This window comes from Lontra canadensis, unplaced genomic scaffold (assembly GCF_010015895.1).
Source record: "Lontra canadensis isolate GAN:19392208 unplaced genomic scaffold, GSC_riverotter_1.0 scaffold59, whole genome shotgun sequence".
In the NCBI taxonomy this organism is placed as follows: domain Eukaryota; kingdom Metazoa; phylum Chordata; class Mammalia; order Carnivora; family Mustelidae; genus Lontra; species Lontra canadensis.
The window spans coordinates 2,094,999-2,112,896 of NW_022631053.1; the positions used below are offsets into that span (position 1 = coordinate 2,094,999).

General features: G+C 48.7%; 1 long non-coding RNA gene across 1 annotated transcript; it reads left to right on the forward strand.

Annotated features, from left to right (window-relative positions):
- The first annotated feature begins 15,564 nt into the window (after positions 1-15,564).
- On the forward strand, positions 15,565-17,596 carry LOC116878886. The gene is made up of 3 exons (XR_004384905.1): positions 15,565-15,651; positions 17,110-17,181; positions 17,559-17,596. It is a non-coding gene; the product is annotated as an uncharacterized LOC116878886 (long non-coding RNA).
- Positions 17,597-17,898: the final 302 nt, after the last annotated feature.

A 17,898-nucleotide genomic window follows, 5' to 3' on the forward strand; every position in this document is an offset into this window, starting at 1 on the left:
CCAGAGGGGAGGCACAGCTCAGATGGAGGACTTGGCCCCGGATTCACCCAGGCCTGCTGCCTTCTGCTGGGGGAAGCCTCCTGAGCTCCATGGGGGCTGGCTATGGGTGGATCAGGGTCTGCTGAAGCCAAAAGGCAAACACATGCAAAACAGCAGACAAATAAGTCCCTGCTCAGTTTGCATGGCAGGTTTCGGGGAGATAGAGGTACCCAACATGTCAAAGGGGTTCCTCCTGCTTTCATTTGCTGTTCCCCCTGCTGGGTCCCAGAATTGTCATGTGGTGTGGAATTGCGCGATAAGATACGTGGATTACACAGGCCATGTGCCTATTGCCTTTGCTCTTTTTGCCAAGCCTCAAGTCAGCCAATTTGGGTTCTTGGCTAGCTGTGTGAACTTGGGGAAGTCACTTCACTTTGAACTTCAGTTTCTTCCCTTGTAAAGAGAGAATAGTAAAGCCCATCCAGTCTGTTTCCTTGGGTGAATGGTGGATGTGAGTGTTATCACTCTGTCATGGAACAAATACTAGTTACTTACTGCAGAGTAAGTCTTTAACACATCCAGGAGAGTAGAGGTTGGGGGATCCATTTAATTGTAAAGATGGTTCAATGATAAGAGGTCTAAGTCACTTTAGATCTCTGGGGGACTTTAAATTCCATCAGGGATCAGGCCCAGATCCCAGGATTCTTAACCAAACCCCTTCCCAGATGCTTCTCTGATCCCTACCCCATTTCAACTGCTCAGGACTTTCTGAGGCCTGTGGAGGCTCAGTCTAGGGCCGGAGGGGAGAGCTGCCAGCTGGGTCTTATCTCCCATAGCTGATGTCAATGGCCACATTCCTGACCTCTTGCAGCATCGGGCAAATACCAACCTCAGCCTTCTGGCACTGGCCTGCCCTTTTCCACCATATCCAGACTGCTCTATGATTCAGGGCCTTTTCACTCTGTGGGAGAGCCTGGGGAGAGCTGGGGAGGGAGGTGTGAGGGAGGAGTTTGGGGCCACAGATCACCAGCACTGGGGGGCACTGGGGCTCTGGAGTCTGGGGTGGGGGGTGGGTAGCAAGGGGGAAAGGGGAATAGGTGTCTAAGACATGGGTCCTGGGAGATGTGGAGCAGGAGTTGGCCTGGTGAGAGGCTTCCAGATTAAAGACAGAAAGCTTTAAGAGTACAGACACCCAGCAGAGGGGGTTCCTGAGGGAGGGGAAATGTTCCCTGCCCCCACTCAGACCCCACGCTCTGGTGTCCTGCTGAGGGGGAGTGGGGAACCTGAGAGGCAGGTTTAACTCCTGAGTCAACTCAGAGATGACCCTGATAATAAGGTCAGCCCTTTCCTCCTCTTCCCCACATTCTCTGTCTGAGGGTTGGAGCTGACAGCCCAGGGGAAACTAGATGGTGGGGGTTAGGGATCAGGGAGGGTCATGCGGCCCTGCAGTCCTTTAGCTTTTGCTTCATCATTTAGGCTGGAAATTTCCTGCTGGGCTCTGAGGAGGGAGGTGTTCAGAACAGTGGTGGGCTCCTTGCTCGGGCGGGGAGCCAGTTTCACCCTCTGCCTGCCATACACTCTTTCTCTCTGACAAATAAATAAAATCTTAAAAAAAAAAAAAAAGAATAGCAACTGAGGTGTGAGGGTGGGGGTCTAGCACCCAAACAGGGAGGGGATGATGTCCATCATCTTCTGGAAGGATTGAAAGGTGGTTCAGAAAGGACTTCCCACAGGTGTGAGTGTGTGTTGGAGGAAAGGAGAGGACCCTGTGGTGGGGAGGGTGGAGGCAGTTAAGGTGAGCGAGAGTGAGCGAGTCCTGGGAGGCTCCCCTCAACTCCCTTCACTGCCTAGAGGGCCCAGAGCTGCTGAGGTAGGGAGTTAGGGGGCGGGGCTGTGGAGGACCCTGGAGAAAGGAGTGTGGGGCAGAGTGGGACACCCCCGGCCCAATCTTGCATCTGGAATGTAGGGGGATCTCTGTAAAAAATTTTATTTAAGCGATTAATGAAAAGGGGGAGCCAGGAGAGGCTGGGGTACCGGCAAGTGTGGCTAGGTAGGCTGTGGATGCAGGCAGGATGGCGGGGGCTGCCACTGGGGTAGGTGCAGGACTGCAACTCGGTATATCTCAAGACTTTGGGAGTTTTCTGGAGATGTCTTTATCCCATTTGGAGACTCTGGCACTGCCTGTTCGGTGTGGGGTCAGGGATGGTTTCTGAAGGCTCAGGCCAGTCCCTTTTTCCCAGGGCTGGGAAGGTCAAAGAATGCCCGGGTGCTTGTCTAGCATTGCTTTGGTCGAGTTTGTACCCAAGGGGTTATTCCCTGTGGAAAAGGAAGGGAAGATCAGCACTGACCAGCATGTGGTTGCCCAGAAAACTTCAGGGCTGAAGCTCAGAGAGGATTCCAGACCATCTGGTCCTTCTCCAGAGCCCCCTTAGCTCCCTGGGCCCCCCTACAGCCTTATCTGGTGAACTCAGCTCTCAGCCACCAGGGATGCCCTCTCCTGCTCTTATGAGCTCTTCCCCTTCTGACCCTGGTGCTCCTGGTCTCTCCTCAGGTGCAACTCTGATACCTCGATGCCATCCCTCAGCCTGCTACCTCTTTCCAACCTACTGAGAAGTGGGTTGGCGAAGGGGATGAACATGGCCCTTGGTGTCAAAAAACCTGGGTTGAAAAAAAACAAAACAAAACAAAAAAACCTGGGTTGAAGGTCCTACTGCTGGCTGGGGGATCTTGGGCAAATGTACCTGTCTTCGTGTCCTTGGTAATAAAAATAATAGCTATGTCTCCTCCAAGAGCTTTCACGAGGATCCACTGAAATACCCTGCGGGACAAGCTTTGACAGCTGAGAAGCCAGCGGATTTCCTCTCTTGTCTGGTTTGTCCCATCTACTCCCCTTCCTCCCAGCCCCCTTACTTTGCCCTCATTGCTCTCTAGTCTTCTGCTTCCTGCTCATCACTCTTTCCTTTCAGTCTGGGCATAGGGCAGGGACCGCTATGACTATGAGTCTATGAAAAAGGAGGTAAAATGGAAAAGCCAAGTGGATGAGAACCTGTCTCAAAACCATCCTGTTGGGGCACCTGAGTGGCTCAGTGGGTTAAGCTTCTGCCTTTGGCTCAGATCATGATCTCAGGGTCCTGGGATCAAGCCCTGCATTGGGCTCTCTGCTCAGCAGGGAGCCTGCTTTCCCCTCTCTCTCTGCCTGCCTCTCTGCCTACTTGTGATCTCTTTCTGTCAAATAAATAAAGAAAATCTTAAAAAAAACCAAACAAACCATCCTGTCAGTGGCCATGTCTCTATCAGTCTTTCTCACTTTGACTTTGAACTTGGCAGTTCTACTAGCAGCATCTGGGGGAACTATCCTGTGAGCAGCTAGAAAAGCAAGGCTACAGCTTGGGGGAGGCAGGGGCTAGGGGCTGCAACTCACAAGGCTAACGCTAGTCCTCAGGGCCTTTGCGCAGACTGGAAAAAGTCAGCCTCATCCTTGTCTCCTTGGCCTTTGCACTGAGCAACTGGCATAGCCAAATGTGGGGGCCCTGTCTGGAGCACCCACCTAAAAGATTTGGGGGAAAACCCATAGATGAGATGGCCTATGGAAAAGGATCAGAGCAAAGAAGAGGGCAAAGAGCTAAGGCAAGAAGAAGAGGAAGAGACAGAAGGAAAAGAGAGGAGAAGGGGGAGGAGGTCCAGACTCTTGCCAGTTCCTAGGAAGAGACCCCGAGAGAGAGGTCATGAAAGCCAAGGAGAAGGAGTTTCAAGGAGGAGCTGTCCAGGGGGCAGATACACAGAGTGATCAGGAAGGCTGAGGACAAGAGCACTTCCAGATGATGATGGAGATGGAGGGCAGGTGGTGAAGGGCTGGGGAACGAGTGAGTGGTTACTGATGAAGTGGAGGCAGAGGGTAAACTTCTGGGGAAGGAAAGGAGAAAAGGGTATGATGTGCTGTTAGGGGTAAGGAGGTTGCTGGAAGGCTTGCTGAGGATGGTACAGTTTAGCAAGGCTGGTCTGATTAAACCAGCGGCAACAATAAAGGGGCTGGTGCGATGCCAGGCCAAGTCCAGGGAACAATGCAAGCACATAGCACCTGCTTCGAGATCAGCAGCAGGACTCACCTAGCCTGAGGTCCTGTGGGAAGGAACATTTGATCTGAAAGCTGAGAGGTAATATAGGATGAGTAGGTGGCAGAGCTGGGACTTGACATATGTCGCCCCTACATACTCTTGCCTCTCAGCCAGCGCAAAGAGGAGACAGAGGCAGAGGGGACTGTGACACATGCGGTGGGATACGAGGTCTACCCTGCAAGGCGGGAAAGGACGTGTAAAAAGTTTGAGGTCCTGGTGGAGGTTACGCAGAGTTTACACAGAGCAGCCCTGTGATGAGACTGCGTACACAAGAAACAATCTCTACCCTGGGGATCTCTCACTGAGAGACAGCGGGAAGGGGCGGTGGAAACTCAGAGGGGAAGAAATCTAAGCTTAAAACTTTGCCAGAATGCCAGACCACTGGGTAGGGCTGAGCCAAGAAGCAAAGGCATCCAGGAGAGCTCCCTGGAGGAGGAGGAGCCCAGGGGCTGGAAGCCGGCAAAATGGATGGAAGCAGCTGTCTAGAAAACAAGGGAGAGTGAGATGTAGCTTGAGAGAGGGCGTATTGGAGTTTGGGTCAGAGCAGGTGGTGGCACTGGGGGTAGCTGAAGGTGCTGAAGGTGGGAAGAGAGCATAGATTTTGGAATCAGACAGACCTGGTTTGTGTCCTAGCTTTGCTGTTTGTCTCTGAGTGACCTTGATCCCGTGCGGTGCCCAAGTTAGTGAGCTTCTCGGAGCTTTGGTTTCCTCATCGGTTGCTGCAGGAAACGAACTGCAGCTGATAATGGGGCCCGGAGCATAGCAGGTGTTTTTCGTGGGTTCTCCCCTGCCTCCTTCTCCTTGGCTCTCCATCAGCAGGGAGCTCCAAGCCTCTAGTTTGGTTCAGCTCCACCATGAGCTTGGAATACAAAGATAAACACAAATAAATAATAACAATCAAGGAGATCATTATTAGAGGGGATAGATATCCGAAGAAACAAAATACAGTGTGAGAGGTGCTATGAAAAGTTCTAAAGTACTGTGGGAGGAGAGAGTGCTTCATCCATTCACCAACCGTTTGTAGGGCACCTGCTAGATGCAGACATGTTCCAGTCTCTGGGGGCACCGCGAGGAAAAGCCAGAGAAGCTTGCTGCTCTCATGGCATTCATAGTCTTGCAGTTGAAGGACTGGGGACACAGAGGAGGGAATGCTTGGACAGAGCTTCAGGAAATGAGTAAGAACTTGCTATGGAGATGAGGGGGTTGAGGAGAAGGCTTTCCAGATCGAACAGGGTCTAACACAGTCCTTTCCTCTGAATTTCAGGTATGTGTCACCTGCTGGTCATGGGATAGTATCCCCTCTTGGAGCTTTCAAAGTAATCTTAAACCTGTCAGATCTGGGGTGCCTGGCTGGCTCAGTCGGTTCAGCATGCAACTCTTGATCTCGGGGTTGTGAGTTTGAACCCCACGTTGGGCATAGAGATTGCTTAAAAACAAAATAAAGCTGAAAACACCACAAAGTTATCAGATCTCGGGATGAACCTGCGATTTTCCTGCATCAATATTTTTCCAGTGATTTTTAACAATTCAGAGTCTTTAAAAAGATTTTATTTATTTATTTGACAGAATGAGAGAGAGCACAAGCAGGCAGAGTGGCAGGCAGAGGGAGAGAGAGAAGCAGGATCCCTGCCAAGCAAGGAGCCCGATGGGGGACTCAATCCCAGAACTCCAGGATCACAGTCTGAGCTGAAGGCCGTGGCTTAACCAACTGAGCCACCCACGTGCCCCAGATTTTTTTTTTTTTAGGTATAATTTGCATATGGTAACATTCACTTTTTTTAGGGATGGAATTCTTTGCGTTTTGACAAAGGAATATGGTCGTTTGTTCCTTTTTACTGCTGTATAGTGTTTCACCCTATGGAGGTACCATAATTTGTTTATCCATACACTAGTATCTGGATATTTAACCTGTTTTCACTTTTTAGAATGAATTATGAATAAAGCTGTTGTAACCATTGATGTAGATAGGTCTCTGTGTGGATACACATTTTTATTTCTCTTGGATAAAATACCCAGGAATGGAACTAGAAGGTTGTAAAGTATGTGTTTAACTTTGTAAGAAAAGGTCAAAGTATTTTCTAAAGTAGTTGTATCATTTTGTATTCCCACCGTGATGTTTTAGAGTTTAGTGGCTTTGGATCCTGTACACATTTTGTATTGCCTGTCCTTTTTAACCCACTAAGCCACCCAGGTGCCCCTTGTCTGTCCTTTTTTTTTTTTTCTTTTTTTAAAAGATTTTAGTTATTTATTTGTCAGAGAGAGTGAGCACAGGCAGACAGAGTGGCAGGCAGAGGCAGAGGGAGAAGCAGGCTCCCCACTGAGCAAGGAACCTGATGTGGGACTCGATCCCAGGATACTGGGATCATGACCTGAGCCGAAGGCAGCCGCTCAACCAACTGAGCCACCCAGGCGTCCCTGTCCTTTTTTTAAACGACTTTTTGTAATGTTAGCTTTTCTGGTGATTGCTTAGTGGTATTTCATTGTGGCTTTAATTTGTGATTCCTAATGATTGATGATGTTGTGCCTCAGCTCCTGGATTTCTGTTGCTATCTCTTTCTCTTCTTTGATGAAGTATCTATTCAAATCTTTACCCATTTTTACCCATTCTGTTTTATTATTAAAATTTGAGAATTTCCTATAGGTCTGGATTTACATTCTTCATCATATATGTGATATACAACTATTTTCTCTTGGTCTATGGTTGCCTTTCCATTTTCTTGACCTTGCCTTTTGAAGAGAAGTTATTAATTTTGAAGAAGTCCAATTTATTAAGTTTCTATTTTATGAATCATGGTTTGATGCTGTATTTGAGAAGTCTTTGCCTATCTTAAAGTCACAAAGATCTTTCCTATTTTTTTCCTAGAAGTTTTATGGTTTTACGTTTTACATTTTGGCTTGTGATTCATTAGAGTTAATGTGTTTGGCAGATACTTTCTCCCAATCTGTAGCCTATCTCTGTATTTTCTTTACAATATTATTAGAACAGTTGAAGCTTGGGGGTGCCTGGATGGCTCAGTGGGTTAAAGCCTCTGCCTTTGGTTCAGGTCATGATCTCGGGGTCCTGGGATCGAGCCCCGCATCGAGCTCTCTGCTCAGCGGGGAGCCTGCTTCCTCCTCTCTCTCTGCCTGCCTCTCTGCCTACTTCTGATCTCTGTCTGTCAAATAAATAAATAAAAATCTTAAAAAAAAAAAGAACAGTTGAAGTTTTAATTTTGATAAAATTCCATTATCAATTTTTCTTATAAGGTGTGTGTTTTTTGTGTTCAATCTAGGATATCTTCACCAAACCCAAGATCACTAAGACTTTTTCTTATATTTCCTTCTAGAAGTTGTACAGTTTTAGATTTTATGTTTTGAGTTGATTCTTGCCTATGACGGTTGAAGTTCGTTTTTCCCCCGCCACGAGGATGTCCAATTGTTCTAGCGGTATTTGTTGAAAAGACTATCCTTTCTCCAGTGACTTACCTTGGCACCATTGTGTGAATCTCTTTCTGGACTCTTTTATGTTCTATTGATGTATATATCTGTCCTTAGGCTGATTCCTCACTGTCTCAATTACTGTAACTTTATGGCAATTCTTGAGACTAGGTGGTATGAATCCAAATTTCTTCTTCTTTTTCAAAATTGTTTTAGCTACTCTAGGCCCTTTGCCTTTTTGTATAAATTTTTAGAATAATTTTGTCAATTTTTATTTAAAAGTGTACTGAGATTTTGATTGGGACTGCATTAAATTACAGATCAATTCAGAGAGAGAATTAGCATTGTAACAGTATCAAGTCTTCCAATCCATGAACTTGGTATATCTCTCCATTCATATAGATCTCCTTTAATTTCTTTCATTAATGTTTTGTGGTTTTCAGCACAAAAATCTTGCACATATTTTGTTTGATTAGGAGGTATTTTATGTTTTAAATCTGATAATAAATGATTTTGTGCTTTCAATTTCAATTTCTGATCGCTCATTGTTAGTATATAGAAATATAACTGATTTTTAAATGTTGATCATTTATCCTGCAAACTTGCTAAATTCTTTTATTAGTTCTAGTGACTTTTTTGTGTATTCTTTAGGATTTTCTACATAGACTATTATTTTATTTGTAGATAGACAGCTTTATTTCTTCTTTTGTGATCTCTATGACTTTGATTTATTTTTCTTGACTCATTACACTCAAGAACACCTCCAGTATGATGCTGATTAGAAGTGGTGAGAGATAATATCTGGAACAGATAATATATGGAAACGTCCTGCTCATCCAAGACCTTTGCACATGCAATGCCCTATATCTAGATCATTCTTTTTCCTTACTGCAGCCTTTTCTATTAAGTTATATTTCATAGTTCAGTTTAAGTACTGTTCCTTAATTCTTTCAAATTTAAGTCATGTTCTTTTGTGATATACTCTTATAGGATCATGTTTCTTTTATTAAAATAACTTATAGCAGTTTATATTTACTGCTTTATTAGATTATGTTTATTGCTTTATTATGTTTACTGTATTTACTGAGATTATTAGGTTGCTATCTTTATAACTAAAATTGTAAGCTTGGGGGCCATGTCTATTTGGCTCATCATTGGGTTTTCAGTGCCTGCACTTATTAGGTGATCAATAGATATTTCTTAAATATATGGGGAACCAAGAGGTAGCAGAAAAATGTAAGAGGCAGAAGGTGAAGTGGGAAAGGTCGGTGAGATCCAGGTCAAGGAGGGCTTTGAAGGCTATGAAGAGTTTGCACTTCCCTGGTTCTCAACTTTATTTTGCACCAGATACTCTGGGGAACATGTTATGAATGCAGGTGCCCAAGTGGCACCCCATTTGTGGAATAATACTTTTTGGTATTGGGGTCTGGGCCTCCATTTTTTAAAAATTTTTAAGATTTAGTTATTTTTTTTAGAGAGAGAAAGCAGGAGTGGGAGGGGCAGAGGGAGAGGGAGAGAGAGAATCTCAAGCCAACTCCTTGCTAAGCATGGAACCCGAGGTGAAACTCAATCTCATAACCCTGAGATCACAACCTGGGCCAAAACCAGGAGTCAGACGTTTAATGGACTGTGCCACCCAGGCACCCCTGGGTCTCCATTTATAACAAGTTCCCCAGGGGTGCACCAAAGATAGCTGGGTACTGTTTCAGAATCTGGAGAGACATTGAAGCTTGGAGCAAGACAGCGTCATGATCATTTTGCTTTTTGGCAAGACTACTCTAGCTAGATGTGTTGAAAAAGTATGAAGGGACAAGACTGGAGATTACCGCAACCATCTAGATAAGTGATAATGAATGCCTCAATTAAGGGAGGAGAATCAGTGGAAATACAGGGAAGAACATAAATTCAAGGGAAATTTAGAAGTTAGAGTTGGCTGGTCTTGGTGTCTAATTGGATGTATGGGGAATGAAGAAGTAAGAATACCAACAATAACGACTAACAATCATTGAGCACCTGTGATGTGGCAGGCACAATTCTACATGCTTTATATATATCATGATTTAGCTTCATAACAGCCACATGAAGCAGAGTATAGTACCTCAGTTCTTCAGGTGACTCCTAGGTTTCTCATTTTGGAAGGGATGATGTTGTCCATCAGATGGGAATTATGAGAAGAAGTGAGGGCAGGAAGGTGGTGTTATAGAATGATTTCAGTTTGAAGGCTACTAATTTTGAGACTTGGGTGAGATCCAAGGTGGCGTTTGGAAACATGGTTCTGCAGCTCTCCTGAGAGTCTGGGAGCCATCACCCTGGAAGTGGGTGAGATTGACCAGAAGAAAAGAGGTTAAAGCCAAGTCTCTCGATCTGACCTCTGTGGATGGATTTCCTGACTACATGTGGTTGGATTTCCTGCCTCTTGAGTTATATGGAAGATGCTGGTGATCTGTGATTGTGCCAAATGAGTGTGTGTGGCCCACCAAAAAGATAAAGGATGACAGATACAGGCGGGGGTCAGATAGAGAGGATTCAAGAATGAAGACTGCAAAAGAATGGCCCGAGGGATTGGAAGTAGAAGGAGATGTCAGGAGGCCAAGGAAATAGTCTTTCAAGAAAGATGAAGAGGTCAGTGGTGTCCAGTCCAATATCATAGGTAGGTCAAGTAAGAGAAACTTGGAAAGAGTCCACCAAATTCAGCTATTAGTTGATTGTTAGTGCATTTTTTAAAAGATTTCCTTTATTTATTTGAAAGAGAGAGCGAGAGTGAGCATGCGAATGTGGGGGGAGGGTTAGAGGGCAGAGGGACAGGGAGAATCTCAAGCAGACTTCCCCAAGAACACAAGAGAATGACTTGGGGCCCAATCTCAAGGCCCTGAGATCATGATCTAAGTCAAAACCAAGGGTCAGAAGCTAAACCAATTGAGCCACTTTAAAACCACTAATGATCAGGTGCCCCTGATCATTAGTGGTTTTAAAGATTTCCATGGCTGGTGGCTGGAGGGGGTTAGATAGGGTGAGGTGAGAATTGAGGATGAACGCGGCCTCTTCTTTTGAGAGGCTTGGCTATGGACAGAGAGGTGTCAAGAGTCAAGGATGATTCCCCTCCCCTCTCCCCTTCCCACTCTTCTTCCTCTCTTTCTTTTTTTAAGGAGGAGAGACTTGCACATGGATACAGGAAGAGGGGAGAAATCCGTGGCCGTGGGGTAACAGGACTGAGAGAAGAACCGCTTGATGGAGCCAGCTCTCAGGGGGTAGAGTTGAGAGCGCTTGTGGAAGGCCTGGCCCTGAGCACAGCAAGGGCCACCTCCAAGAAGGAGTTACGGGTGACTGTAAATACAGGCAGCAGGCGAGGGGGGCATTAAGGAGCCGGTGCCAGCCATGGAAGCCCCTTCAGACTCCAGGAGTTTATGAGTCTGGTGCCTGGCAGAGGGGGAGGTGTGATGACGTATCTTTGCAGCTGAGGAGACACCCTCTTCTGCCTTTTCCTTAGCCTGGGACGCCCTCCTTCTGTTCTGTCTTGTCCTCTTCCAGGAAGCCTTCCTGGACTGACACCTCCACTCTGCCCCTCCCAGCAGCTGGCTCAGCTCCCCATTCCTTCCTTGCCCCAGCAGAGGCCAAGAGCTACCCCCTGGTTCAGTATCTGTCTGTCTGTGTCTGGCCTCTGGAGAGAAAGCACCCGGAACAGGAGGGGAGGGGATGAAAACACATGTGAGTCTGTAAAATGGGTGGCTTCTTTCTCAGGGCTGCCCTTCCCCAGCTCTCAGGATGAGCTTTGGCTGGCCACAAGGGGGTGCTTGGCCAGAGAAGGCCTGACTGGCATGGTCTGGGCAGCCGGCTCAGTTGGCACGCTGGCATACGGGGCCCTACTCTGGCTGGGACCTTTGCTCCCTACACCGATGGCCCTGGCCTCTGTTGCCATGGCTGCCCTTTAGTTTGGGGTAAACAGAGCACTTCCTCCTCCTCCTGTCCAGCTTACTGACATGCAAGTGTCTCTCCAGGGCTGGGCTGGAATTTCAAGAGTGCAGCCCCCCCACCCCCCCGGCGCCAATTCTTGGGAAGGCACAAGTGGTGAGTCACTGAATTTAGGTTTCTTTCTACCACCTCACTGTTATCTGGTTGCCCCTGCTCCCCACCTGCCCTGCCTATTTCCTGCTGGAATTGGGAAGGGATGGAGATAAGGTCTGGGACTCATTTGGTTTTTAAACTGGGTGGTGGGGTGTAGGGAGGAGTCCTCCCAACCTGGATTACCTCCTTGGGGCTGTTTCTGGGCTGTAGAGACCTTCCTGAGGCCTATCCAATCCCTGGTATCAATGAGAATAATCGCAGCCTCTTTTCTCACTTATTTTCTGGATCCTGGGGGCCCAGGGTAAAGGAGAGGAGGACATAGGAAAAAAGGAATGTGGGGGAGAGGAAATAGGAATCAGAGGGGAGACGAGGACTCGTTGGGATAGAATAGAATCAGAGAACCATTCATTCCTTCCTTCTGTGAATTGAACCAATTTCTGTGCTGGGGACTGAGCAAAACAGAAATATGTAAGGCAGGAGCCTGCTTTTGAGCCTGCAGTAGGTGCTGGTGTGAGGACCCTGGACTTGAAATTTGGGGACTCTGTTTGAAGGCCCAGTTACTAGTTGCTGGGCAATTTACCGTAATGACACTGAACCCCCAAGGTCATTGTGAGGACCGAATGAGACAAATATGGGAGACTGCCCCATTAGCCCATGTTCAAGGCATATTAGATGCCTGTGGATCAGGTTTCCAATGAGGGAAGTGCTCAGGCAAGGGTGACCCAACCCAGGGGTAAAACAAAGGCTAGTTTTGGGGGTTCTCTGTGGGAGTGGTGATTTCCAGCAGTGGTGACCAGGGCAGGCTGTGTGGGCAGATGCCTGGTGTGTGATTTTCATTCAGTAAATGTTTGCAGAATGAATGGGGTGTGCTGGAGCCAGGGCAGGCAGGAGGGATAAGATTTCAGCAGGTGCAGGTGATAGGGAGGTACTGTGGGAGGGAAGGGCAGGGCCCCAGGGCTGGGGCAGGGAGGCAGCCAGTGCCAGGCAGGGCTCAGCTCAGCCAGAGGAGGAGTTTGACCTTTATTCTGAAGGCAATGGGAGGCTCTGAACTGGGGAGTGACTGGATCAAAGTGGTGTTTATGGAGGATCAGTCTAGCTGAGCCTGGCCAGAGGACAACTTAGAGCAAAGCTACTGGGGGAGTTACAGGGGGACGAGACAGAGGGACAGAGGGAGGATGCGTATGTGTCTTGGAGCTTCAGGCCGGGTGACGTCAGCTGACCCTCCACCCTGCAAAGGGCCCGTTCATACCCGCAGGTCTCCAGGACCCATCTCACCTGCCTGCAAGAAGGAGGAGGGAACATCACAGGGAGGGAGAGAATTTCTCAGGGACACAGAGAGGAAGGCAACACCGCCTCCTGCCTCCTCATCCCTCTAAGGGACTGGGAGCCCAGCTCAGGGTATGGGCGTCTGGGGGAAGACCAGGTCTGGAGCTAGAAACTGGATCCTTTGCATTTTGGGTCTTGCTCCCGTCCTCTAAGAGGAAGGGTAAGTCAATGTGTTTTTTAAAGCGAGGGAGATGTGCCTGGGTGCCTCAGTCGGTTAAGCATCTGACTTGATTCTGGCCGAGGTATAATGATCTCAAGGTCCTGGGACTGAGCCCCGCATCAGGCTCTGGGCTTAGCTTGGAGTCTGCTTGTCCTTTTCCTTCTGCTCCTCCCCCGACTCACTGGCTCTGTCTCTAAAATAAGTAAATACAATCTTTTTTTTTTTTTTTTTTAAGACTTTGTTTACTCATTTGACAGAGAGAGAGAAAGCGAGAGAAGGAACACAAGCAGGGGAAGGGGGAGAGGGAGAAGCAGGCTTCCTGCTGAGCAGGGAGCCCGATGCGGGGCTTGATCCCAGGACTCTGGGATCACAACCCAAGCCAAAAGCAGACGCTCAATGACTGAGCCACCCAAGTCCCCCTAAATAAATAAGATCTTAAAAAAATAAAAATAAATCTAGAGAAATAGGTAATGGTGGCAGAGAGAGAGGACCCATTACGCTCCAGAAACAGCTGGGCACGAACCCCAGAGCTCAGCAGCAGGAGGCTGAGATGACAGTGCTGTCCAGCCCTGGGACAGAACTTCCCTGGCTGGGGTTGGGGACGTGGGGGGGGGGGGAATTTCTGGCTTGGAGCTGGCTAGTAGAAGTTTGACACCCTTAGCCGTTGCTGGGACCAGTCATCCTGATCCACCTCTTCTCCCCCTTTGCTCCCAACCTCCTTTGGTCCAATCTTCTGTTGGACCCCACACCCAGGAGGCATGTTGCCCAGGCCCACCATCCCGGCAGCCCCCCAAGCTCTGACTCAATCTGAGTTCCTGGGAACCCAGAGATAGCCAGTTTTGCTCTCTGGAGGTTGGGAGATAAGGTTTATGACCCTGGATGGGCCCATTCCTAGTGAGGGAGTCTCCTCTATAGACCTATACCTCTAACTGCATTCCTCTGGGGGCCTGACCTTGCCCTGCCGCTAGGAATTACAGACCATCTGAGAGCACCACTTTCAGAACCTGCCAGACCCCCTTCCCTGAGGTCATTTCCCCATTGTCCCAGCCAGGCTGTGCTCTTGCCCCCTCGAGGCCTGCTGCCCCCACACTCCTCCATTCCTTGGCTTCTGGGCAGGCCTGACCCCATCGAAGTCTGAGTGGGGAGTTCCAGCACGGCAGCTCCTTCAAAGGAGCACCCCCTGCCCTAGTCACTCATTGCTACTCCTAGGATTCCTTAGATGAGCCAGTCCTTCTTTGAGTCTAACCTTTCTCCCCTTTCAATGCTCAGTGAAAGAGAGGATGCTGTCGCGTCCGCTGGCTAGTCCTGCGGTAGGAGGGAGCTACAAGTGACTGCAGAGTGTAGGGGGGAGTGAGCTTCATCACAGGGCCCTTTCATGGAGGGAGGGAGATGAAGGACAAGAGGAAGGGGGAGATTTTGAAGAGTTTGTGATTTTCTCTCATCACAGTAGGGGTCTGATATAGGGACTTTACGGGGCCAAGAAAAGCTCTGACAACTACTGTCATCCCATAATTTGCTTGACAGACGAGAGAACAAAAGCTGAGAGCCCAAATCAAGTATGATTTCAAGTTCACTGCTGTCTCTGCTGTGAAGAAATGATCACAGAGAGGGAACTCTGGGAAATTCAAAGTTCTAAAAACCAAATTGATTGATTGATTGATTGGGTGGGGAGGGGTAGAGGGAGAGGGAGAAGCAGTCTCCCTGCTCAGCACAGAGCCCAACTTGGGGCTCCATCTCATGACCTTGAGATCATGACCTGATCTGAAGTCAAGAGTCAGATGCTTAACCGACTGAACCACCCAGATGCCCCCAAACCAAATTAATTTAAATGAAATTAAAGGAATTCCAGAAATAAATGGTACTGGTCCTTCTTTATACAGACACAACTTCCCCTCAGAGAGGGGAAGTGACCTGTCCAGTGTCACGCAGCAATTTGGAGACTGAGTTGAGATTAGAACACATATGATTTGATTTCCAAGTTTATGTTTTTCAGCTATTCTATATTGTTCTAAGGATTGTTTAAAAGTAAGTATCAGAGCCATTTCATTTCATTTAATCACAAATCCAAGATCACTGAGTGGCAGTAGGAAGTGCAGAAGTGAAAGGACTTGAGAGTGTGGCAGCTCCCAGGGTGAGGAGGAAGGATGGAGAGCTGGGAGGACACTTATGCCAGTCAGCTTCTCAGCTGTTCTGGAATTCCTGGGTCTCCCCAGATCAGCAGGGTGGCCAATTCGGCAGGGCTTCCCTTCTGGAAGTCATCTTCCTTTATCAGAGGTGCTGGCTGATAGGAGTCAAGACTTTCATGCTGGCCTGGAGAATCTACATGGCTATCTCCTGCCTCTTTCAGCTTGGCTCTGGCTAGACCCAGGGGCCTGGGAAACCTCACTTTGGGTTTCAGAGCTAGAAAGGTTGAATTGAATTCTGATTGTGACACTTGAGTGCTTTGTGACCTTAGGGAATATTTTGAAACTTTCTGAGCTTCCCTACTGTAAAGGTGTAAAATGAGGCTATCTGTATTTTCCCTGTAGGCTTAAGTGTGAAGACTGAATGGGGCTATAAAAAGTCTATGGTGTGGGGAGTGCCTGACATCTGGTCTGATCTTGGAGGGAGAGGGAGGCAGGGAGGAAGGACATGGCTTGGGAGGCAGACGGGGCCCAGTTCGGCCTCTCCCAGATGCTCCAGGCTTTTCTTCCTGACATCTGGTCTGATCTTGGAGGGAGAGGGAGGCAGGGAGGAGGGACATGGCTTGGGAGGCAGACGGGGCCCAGTTCGGCCTCTCCTAGCTGCTCCAAGATTTTCTTCACCTCCAGACTGTTCCTTCAGCTCTAAAATGGAGATAATGTTTATTTCATAGTTTCCATAAGGATTAAATTTGTCTTTACTGTCTTAGGGGAACTCCTAGTCCCCTGGGGGTGCCTGAACCCACACCCCAGTCTGGCAGACCAGGTCAGAGCCGAGGATGTCTAATCATAGTGTGGGCTTAGAGGGCTGGGAGGAAAGCCTGAGAGGTCTGGGAGGGCTTCCTGAAGGAGGTGCCTGGGGTAGAGCCAGGCTGGAGGGTCAGAGAGAGAGAGAGAGAGAGAAGGAGAATCCCTAGGCTGGTGACCTGCATAGTGGGGGGGGGGGGGGGGGGGGGGGGAGGGGGGGGAGGGGGGAGAGAGGTTTTTGGAGCGGGCTGCTACGAGGAACAAGGGTCCAGCCATGGGTGGGAGGGGGTGGCTGGGGGTGGAGGGTCAGTGTGGCTGGTTATGGGAGCCATGGGAACCATGGACCCATGGATCTAGGAGGAAGCCTGGGGAGTTCGACTTCTGCAGCTGGACTCTTCCGAGTCAGAAGCACAGATGTGGGAGGGAAATGGCCTCTCCTTGGGAAGGACTTTCTCTCCTCTGCCTCCTAGGGGCTGGAGGCTGCTACCACAGCCCAGGCTTCTCTTAGTTTCCTGAGATGAATCACCTGGGAAACCTGAGGAGTCAAGGAAGGAGATGAGGCAGCTCCTGGCCTTGGGGAATAGATGGCTTTAGCCTGGAATTCTGTTGGGAAGGCAGAAACACATGATTTGTTGCCCTGGGAGCTTGCCTAATACTTTCCTGAGGCTAAATTGGCCTAGCCCCCCCACTGCCCTGCCTTCCAAGCCCATTCCTACCTTCCAGGTCAGCAGATTTGCCCGAAGACCTATGAATGAGTCACTGTGACCTGCTTTGGGGTTACCTTGAGCTTTAGAGACCACGGAATCTGGGGGGGTAGGTTGGTCACTAAGTGGTAGGTAGCAGGGCTTTCTTGGACCCCGAGCTGCTCATTTGTGAATTCATTCATCCTATGTTTGGTGGAGTGCCTGCTAGGCATTTCCCAATGCTGTAAATCTGGCCAACAACAAGACGATGTCCCTGCCTTCATGGGAGAGGTCCCTTAAGTCTGTCAGAATCCATACAGTAGGAGAGGTGATCTAGAGGTTCAACAAATACTAGTCAAATGAATACAATATGTATTTTTCAAATTGCTAACTAAAAGAGGAAAAATGTCTTTGGACCATTTCTTCTGGCTTATCCACAGGACGGCTTCCCTCGATGGAGGTAACTGGATACTGACTCTGTGGGAGAGCAGCGCTGGAAAGAGCATGCTCAGGTGTGGACTTACTCCAGACTCAATGTCAAGTCCTGAAGGACATTCCGTTTCCACACCTGTGAAACGGGCTTAATGGAATCCTCCTCATGGGTTATTTTAGGATATCCAATAATGTAGGCAAGAGCTCTGACACTTTGATGTTAGTGGGAACCCCATAAATGAGAGCTGCCCCCGTGAGCCCCACCATTCTCACCACCGCCATCACTGCCACCATCGCTGGCAGGGAACAGAGCCCTGGGTTGAAAGAGGGCAAAGGCAAGCTGTTTCCCTGGGCAGGGGTCAGTTTGCATGGCTGGCTCCCTAGGAATTGGATTTGCAAGCTTCTGTTTTGCATGTTGGCAGATTTTTGCATGCTCCCCTTTATTACTCTCTTCTAGAGTCCTCCTTACGGCCCCAGTTGCCACCTACCTCTAGTGACCCTCAGCCCTTCGGAGCCAGCTGGCACTCTCTCCCACCTGGGTACCTACTACCGTCGGTTGGGCAGGCACTTTGGGGGGCACAAAAATGAGTGAGATGCCATTCCATCCTGCAAGGGGGTGACCAGGACTTAAATTCTTACAAGGCCACTGTGTCAAAGCGGGTGTCGGCACAAGTTCCCGATGGGGGTGGGATGGGGAGGAGGGGCTGCTGGCCAGGGTGGGGGGTTGGGGGGTGTGGAGGGGTAGGGGTGGGTGGGGAAAGCTGCTGGAGGGAGGCTTTAGGAAAGGTAGGGGACAA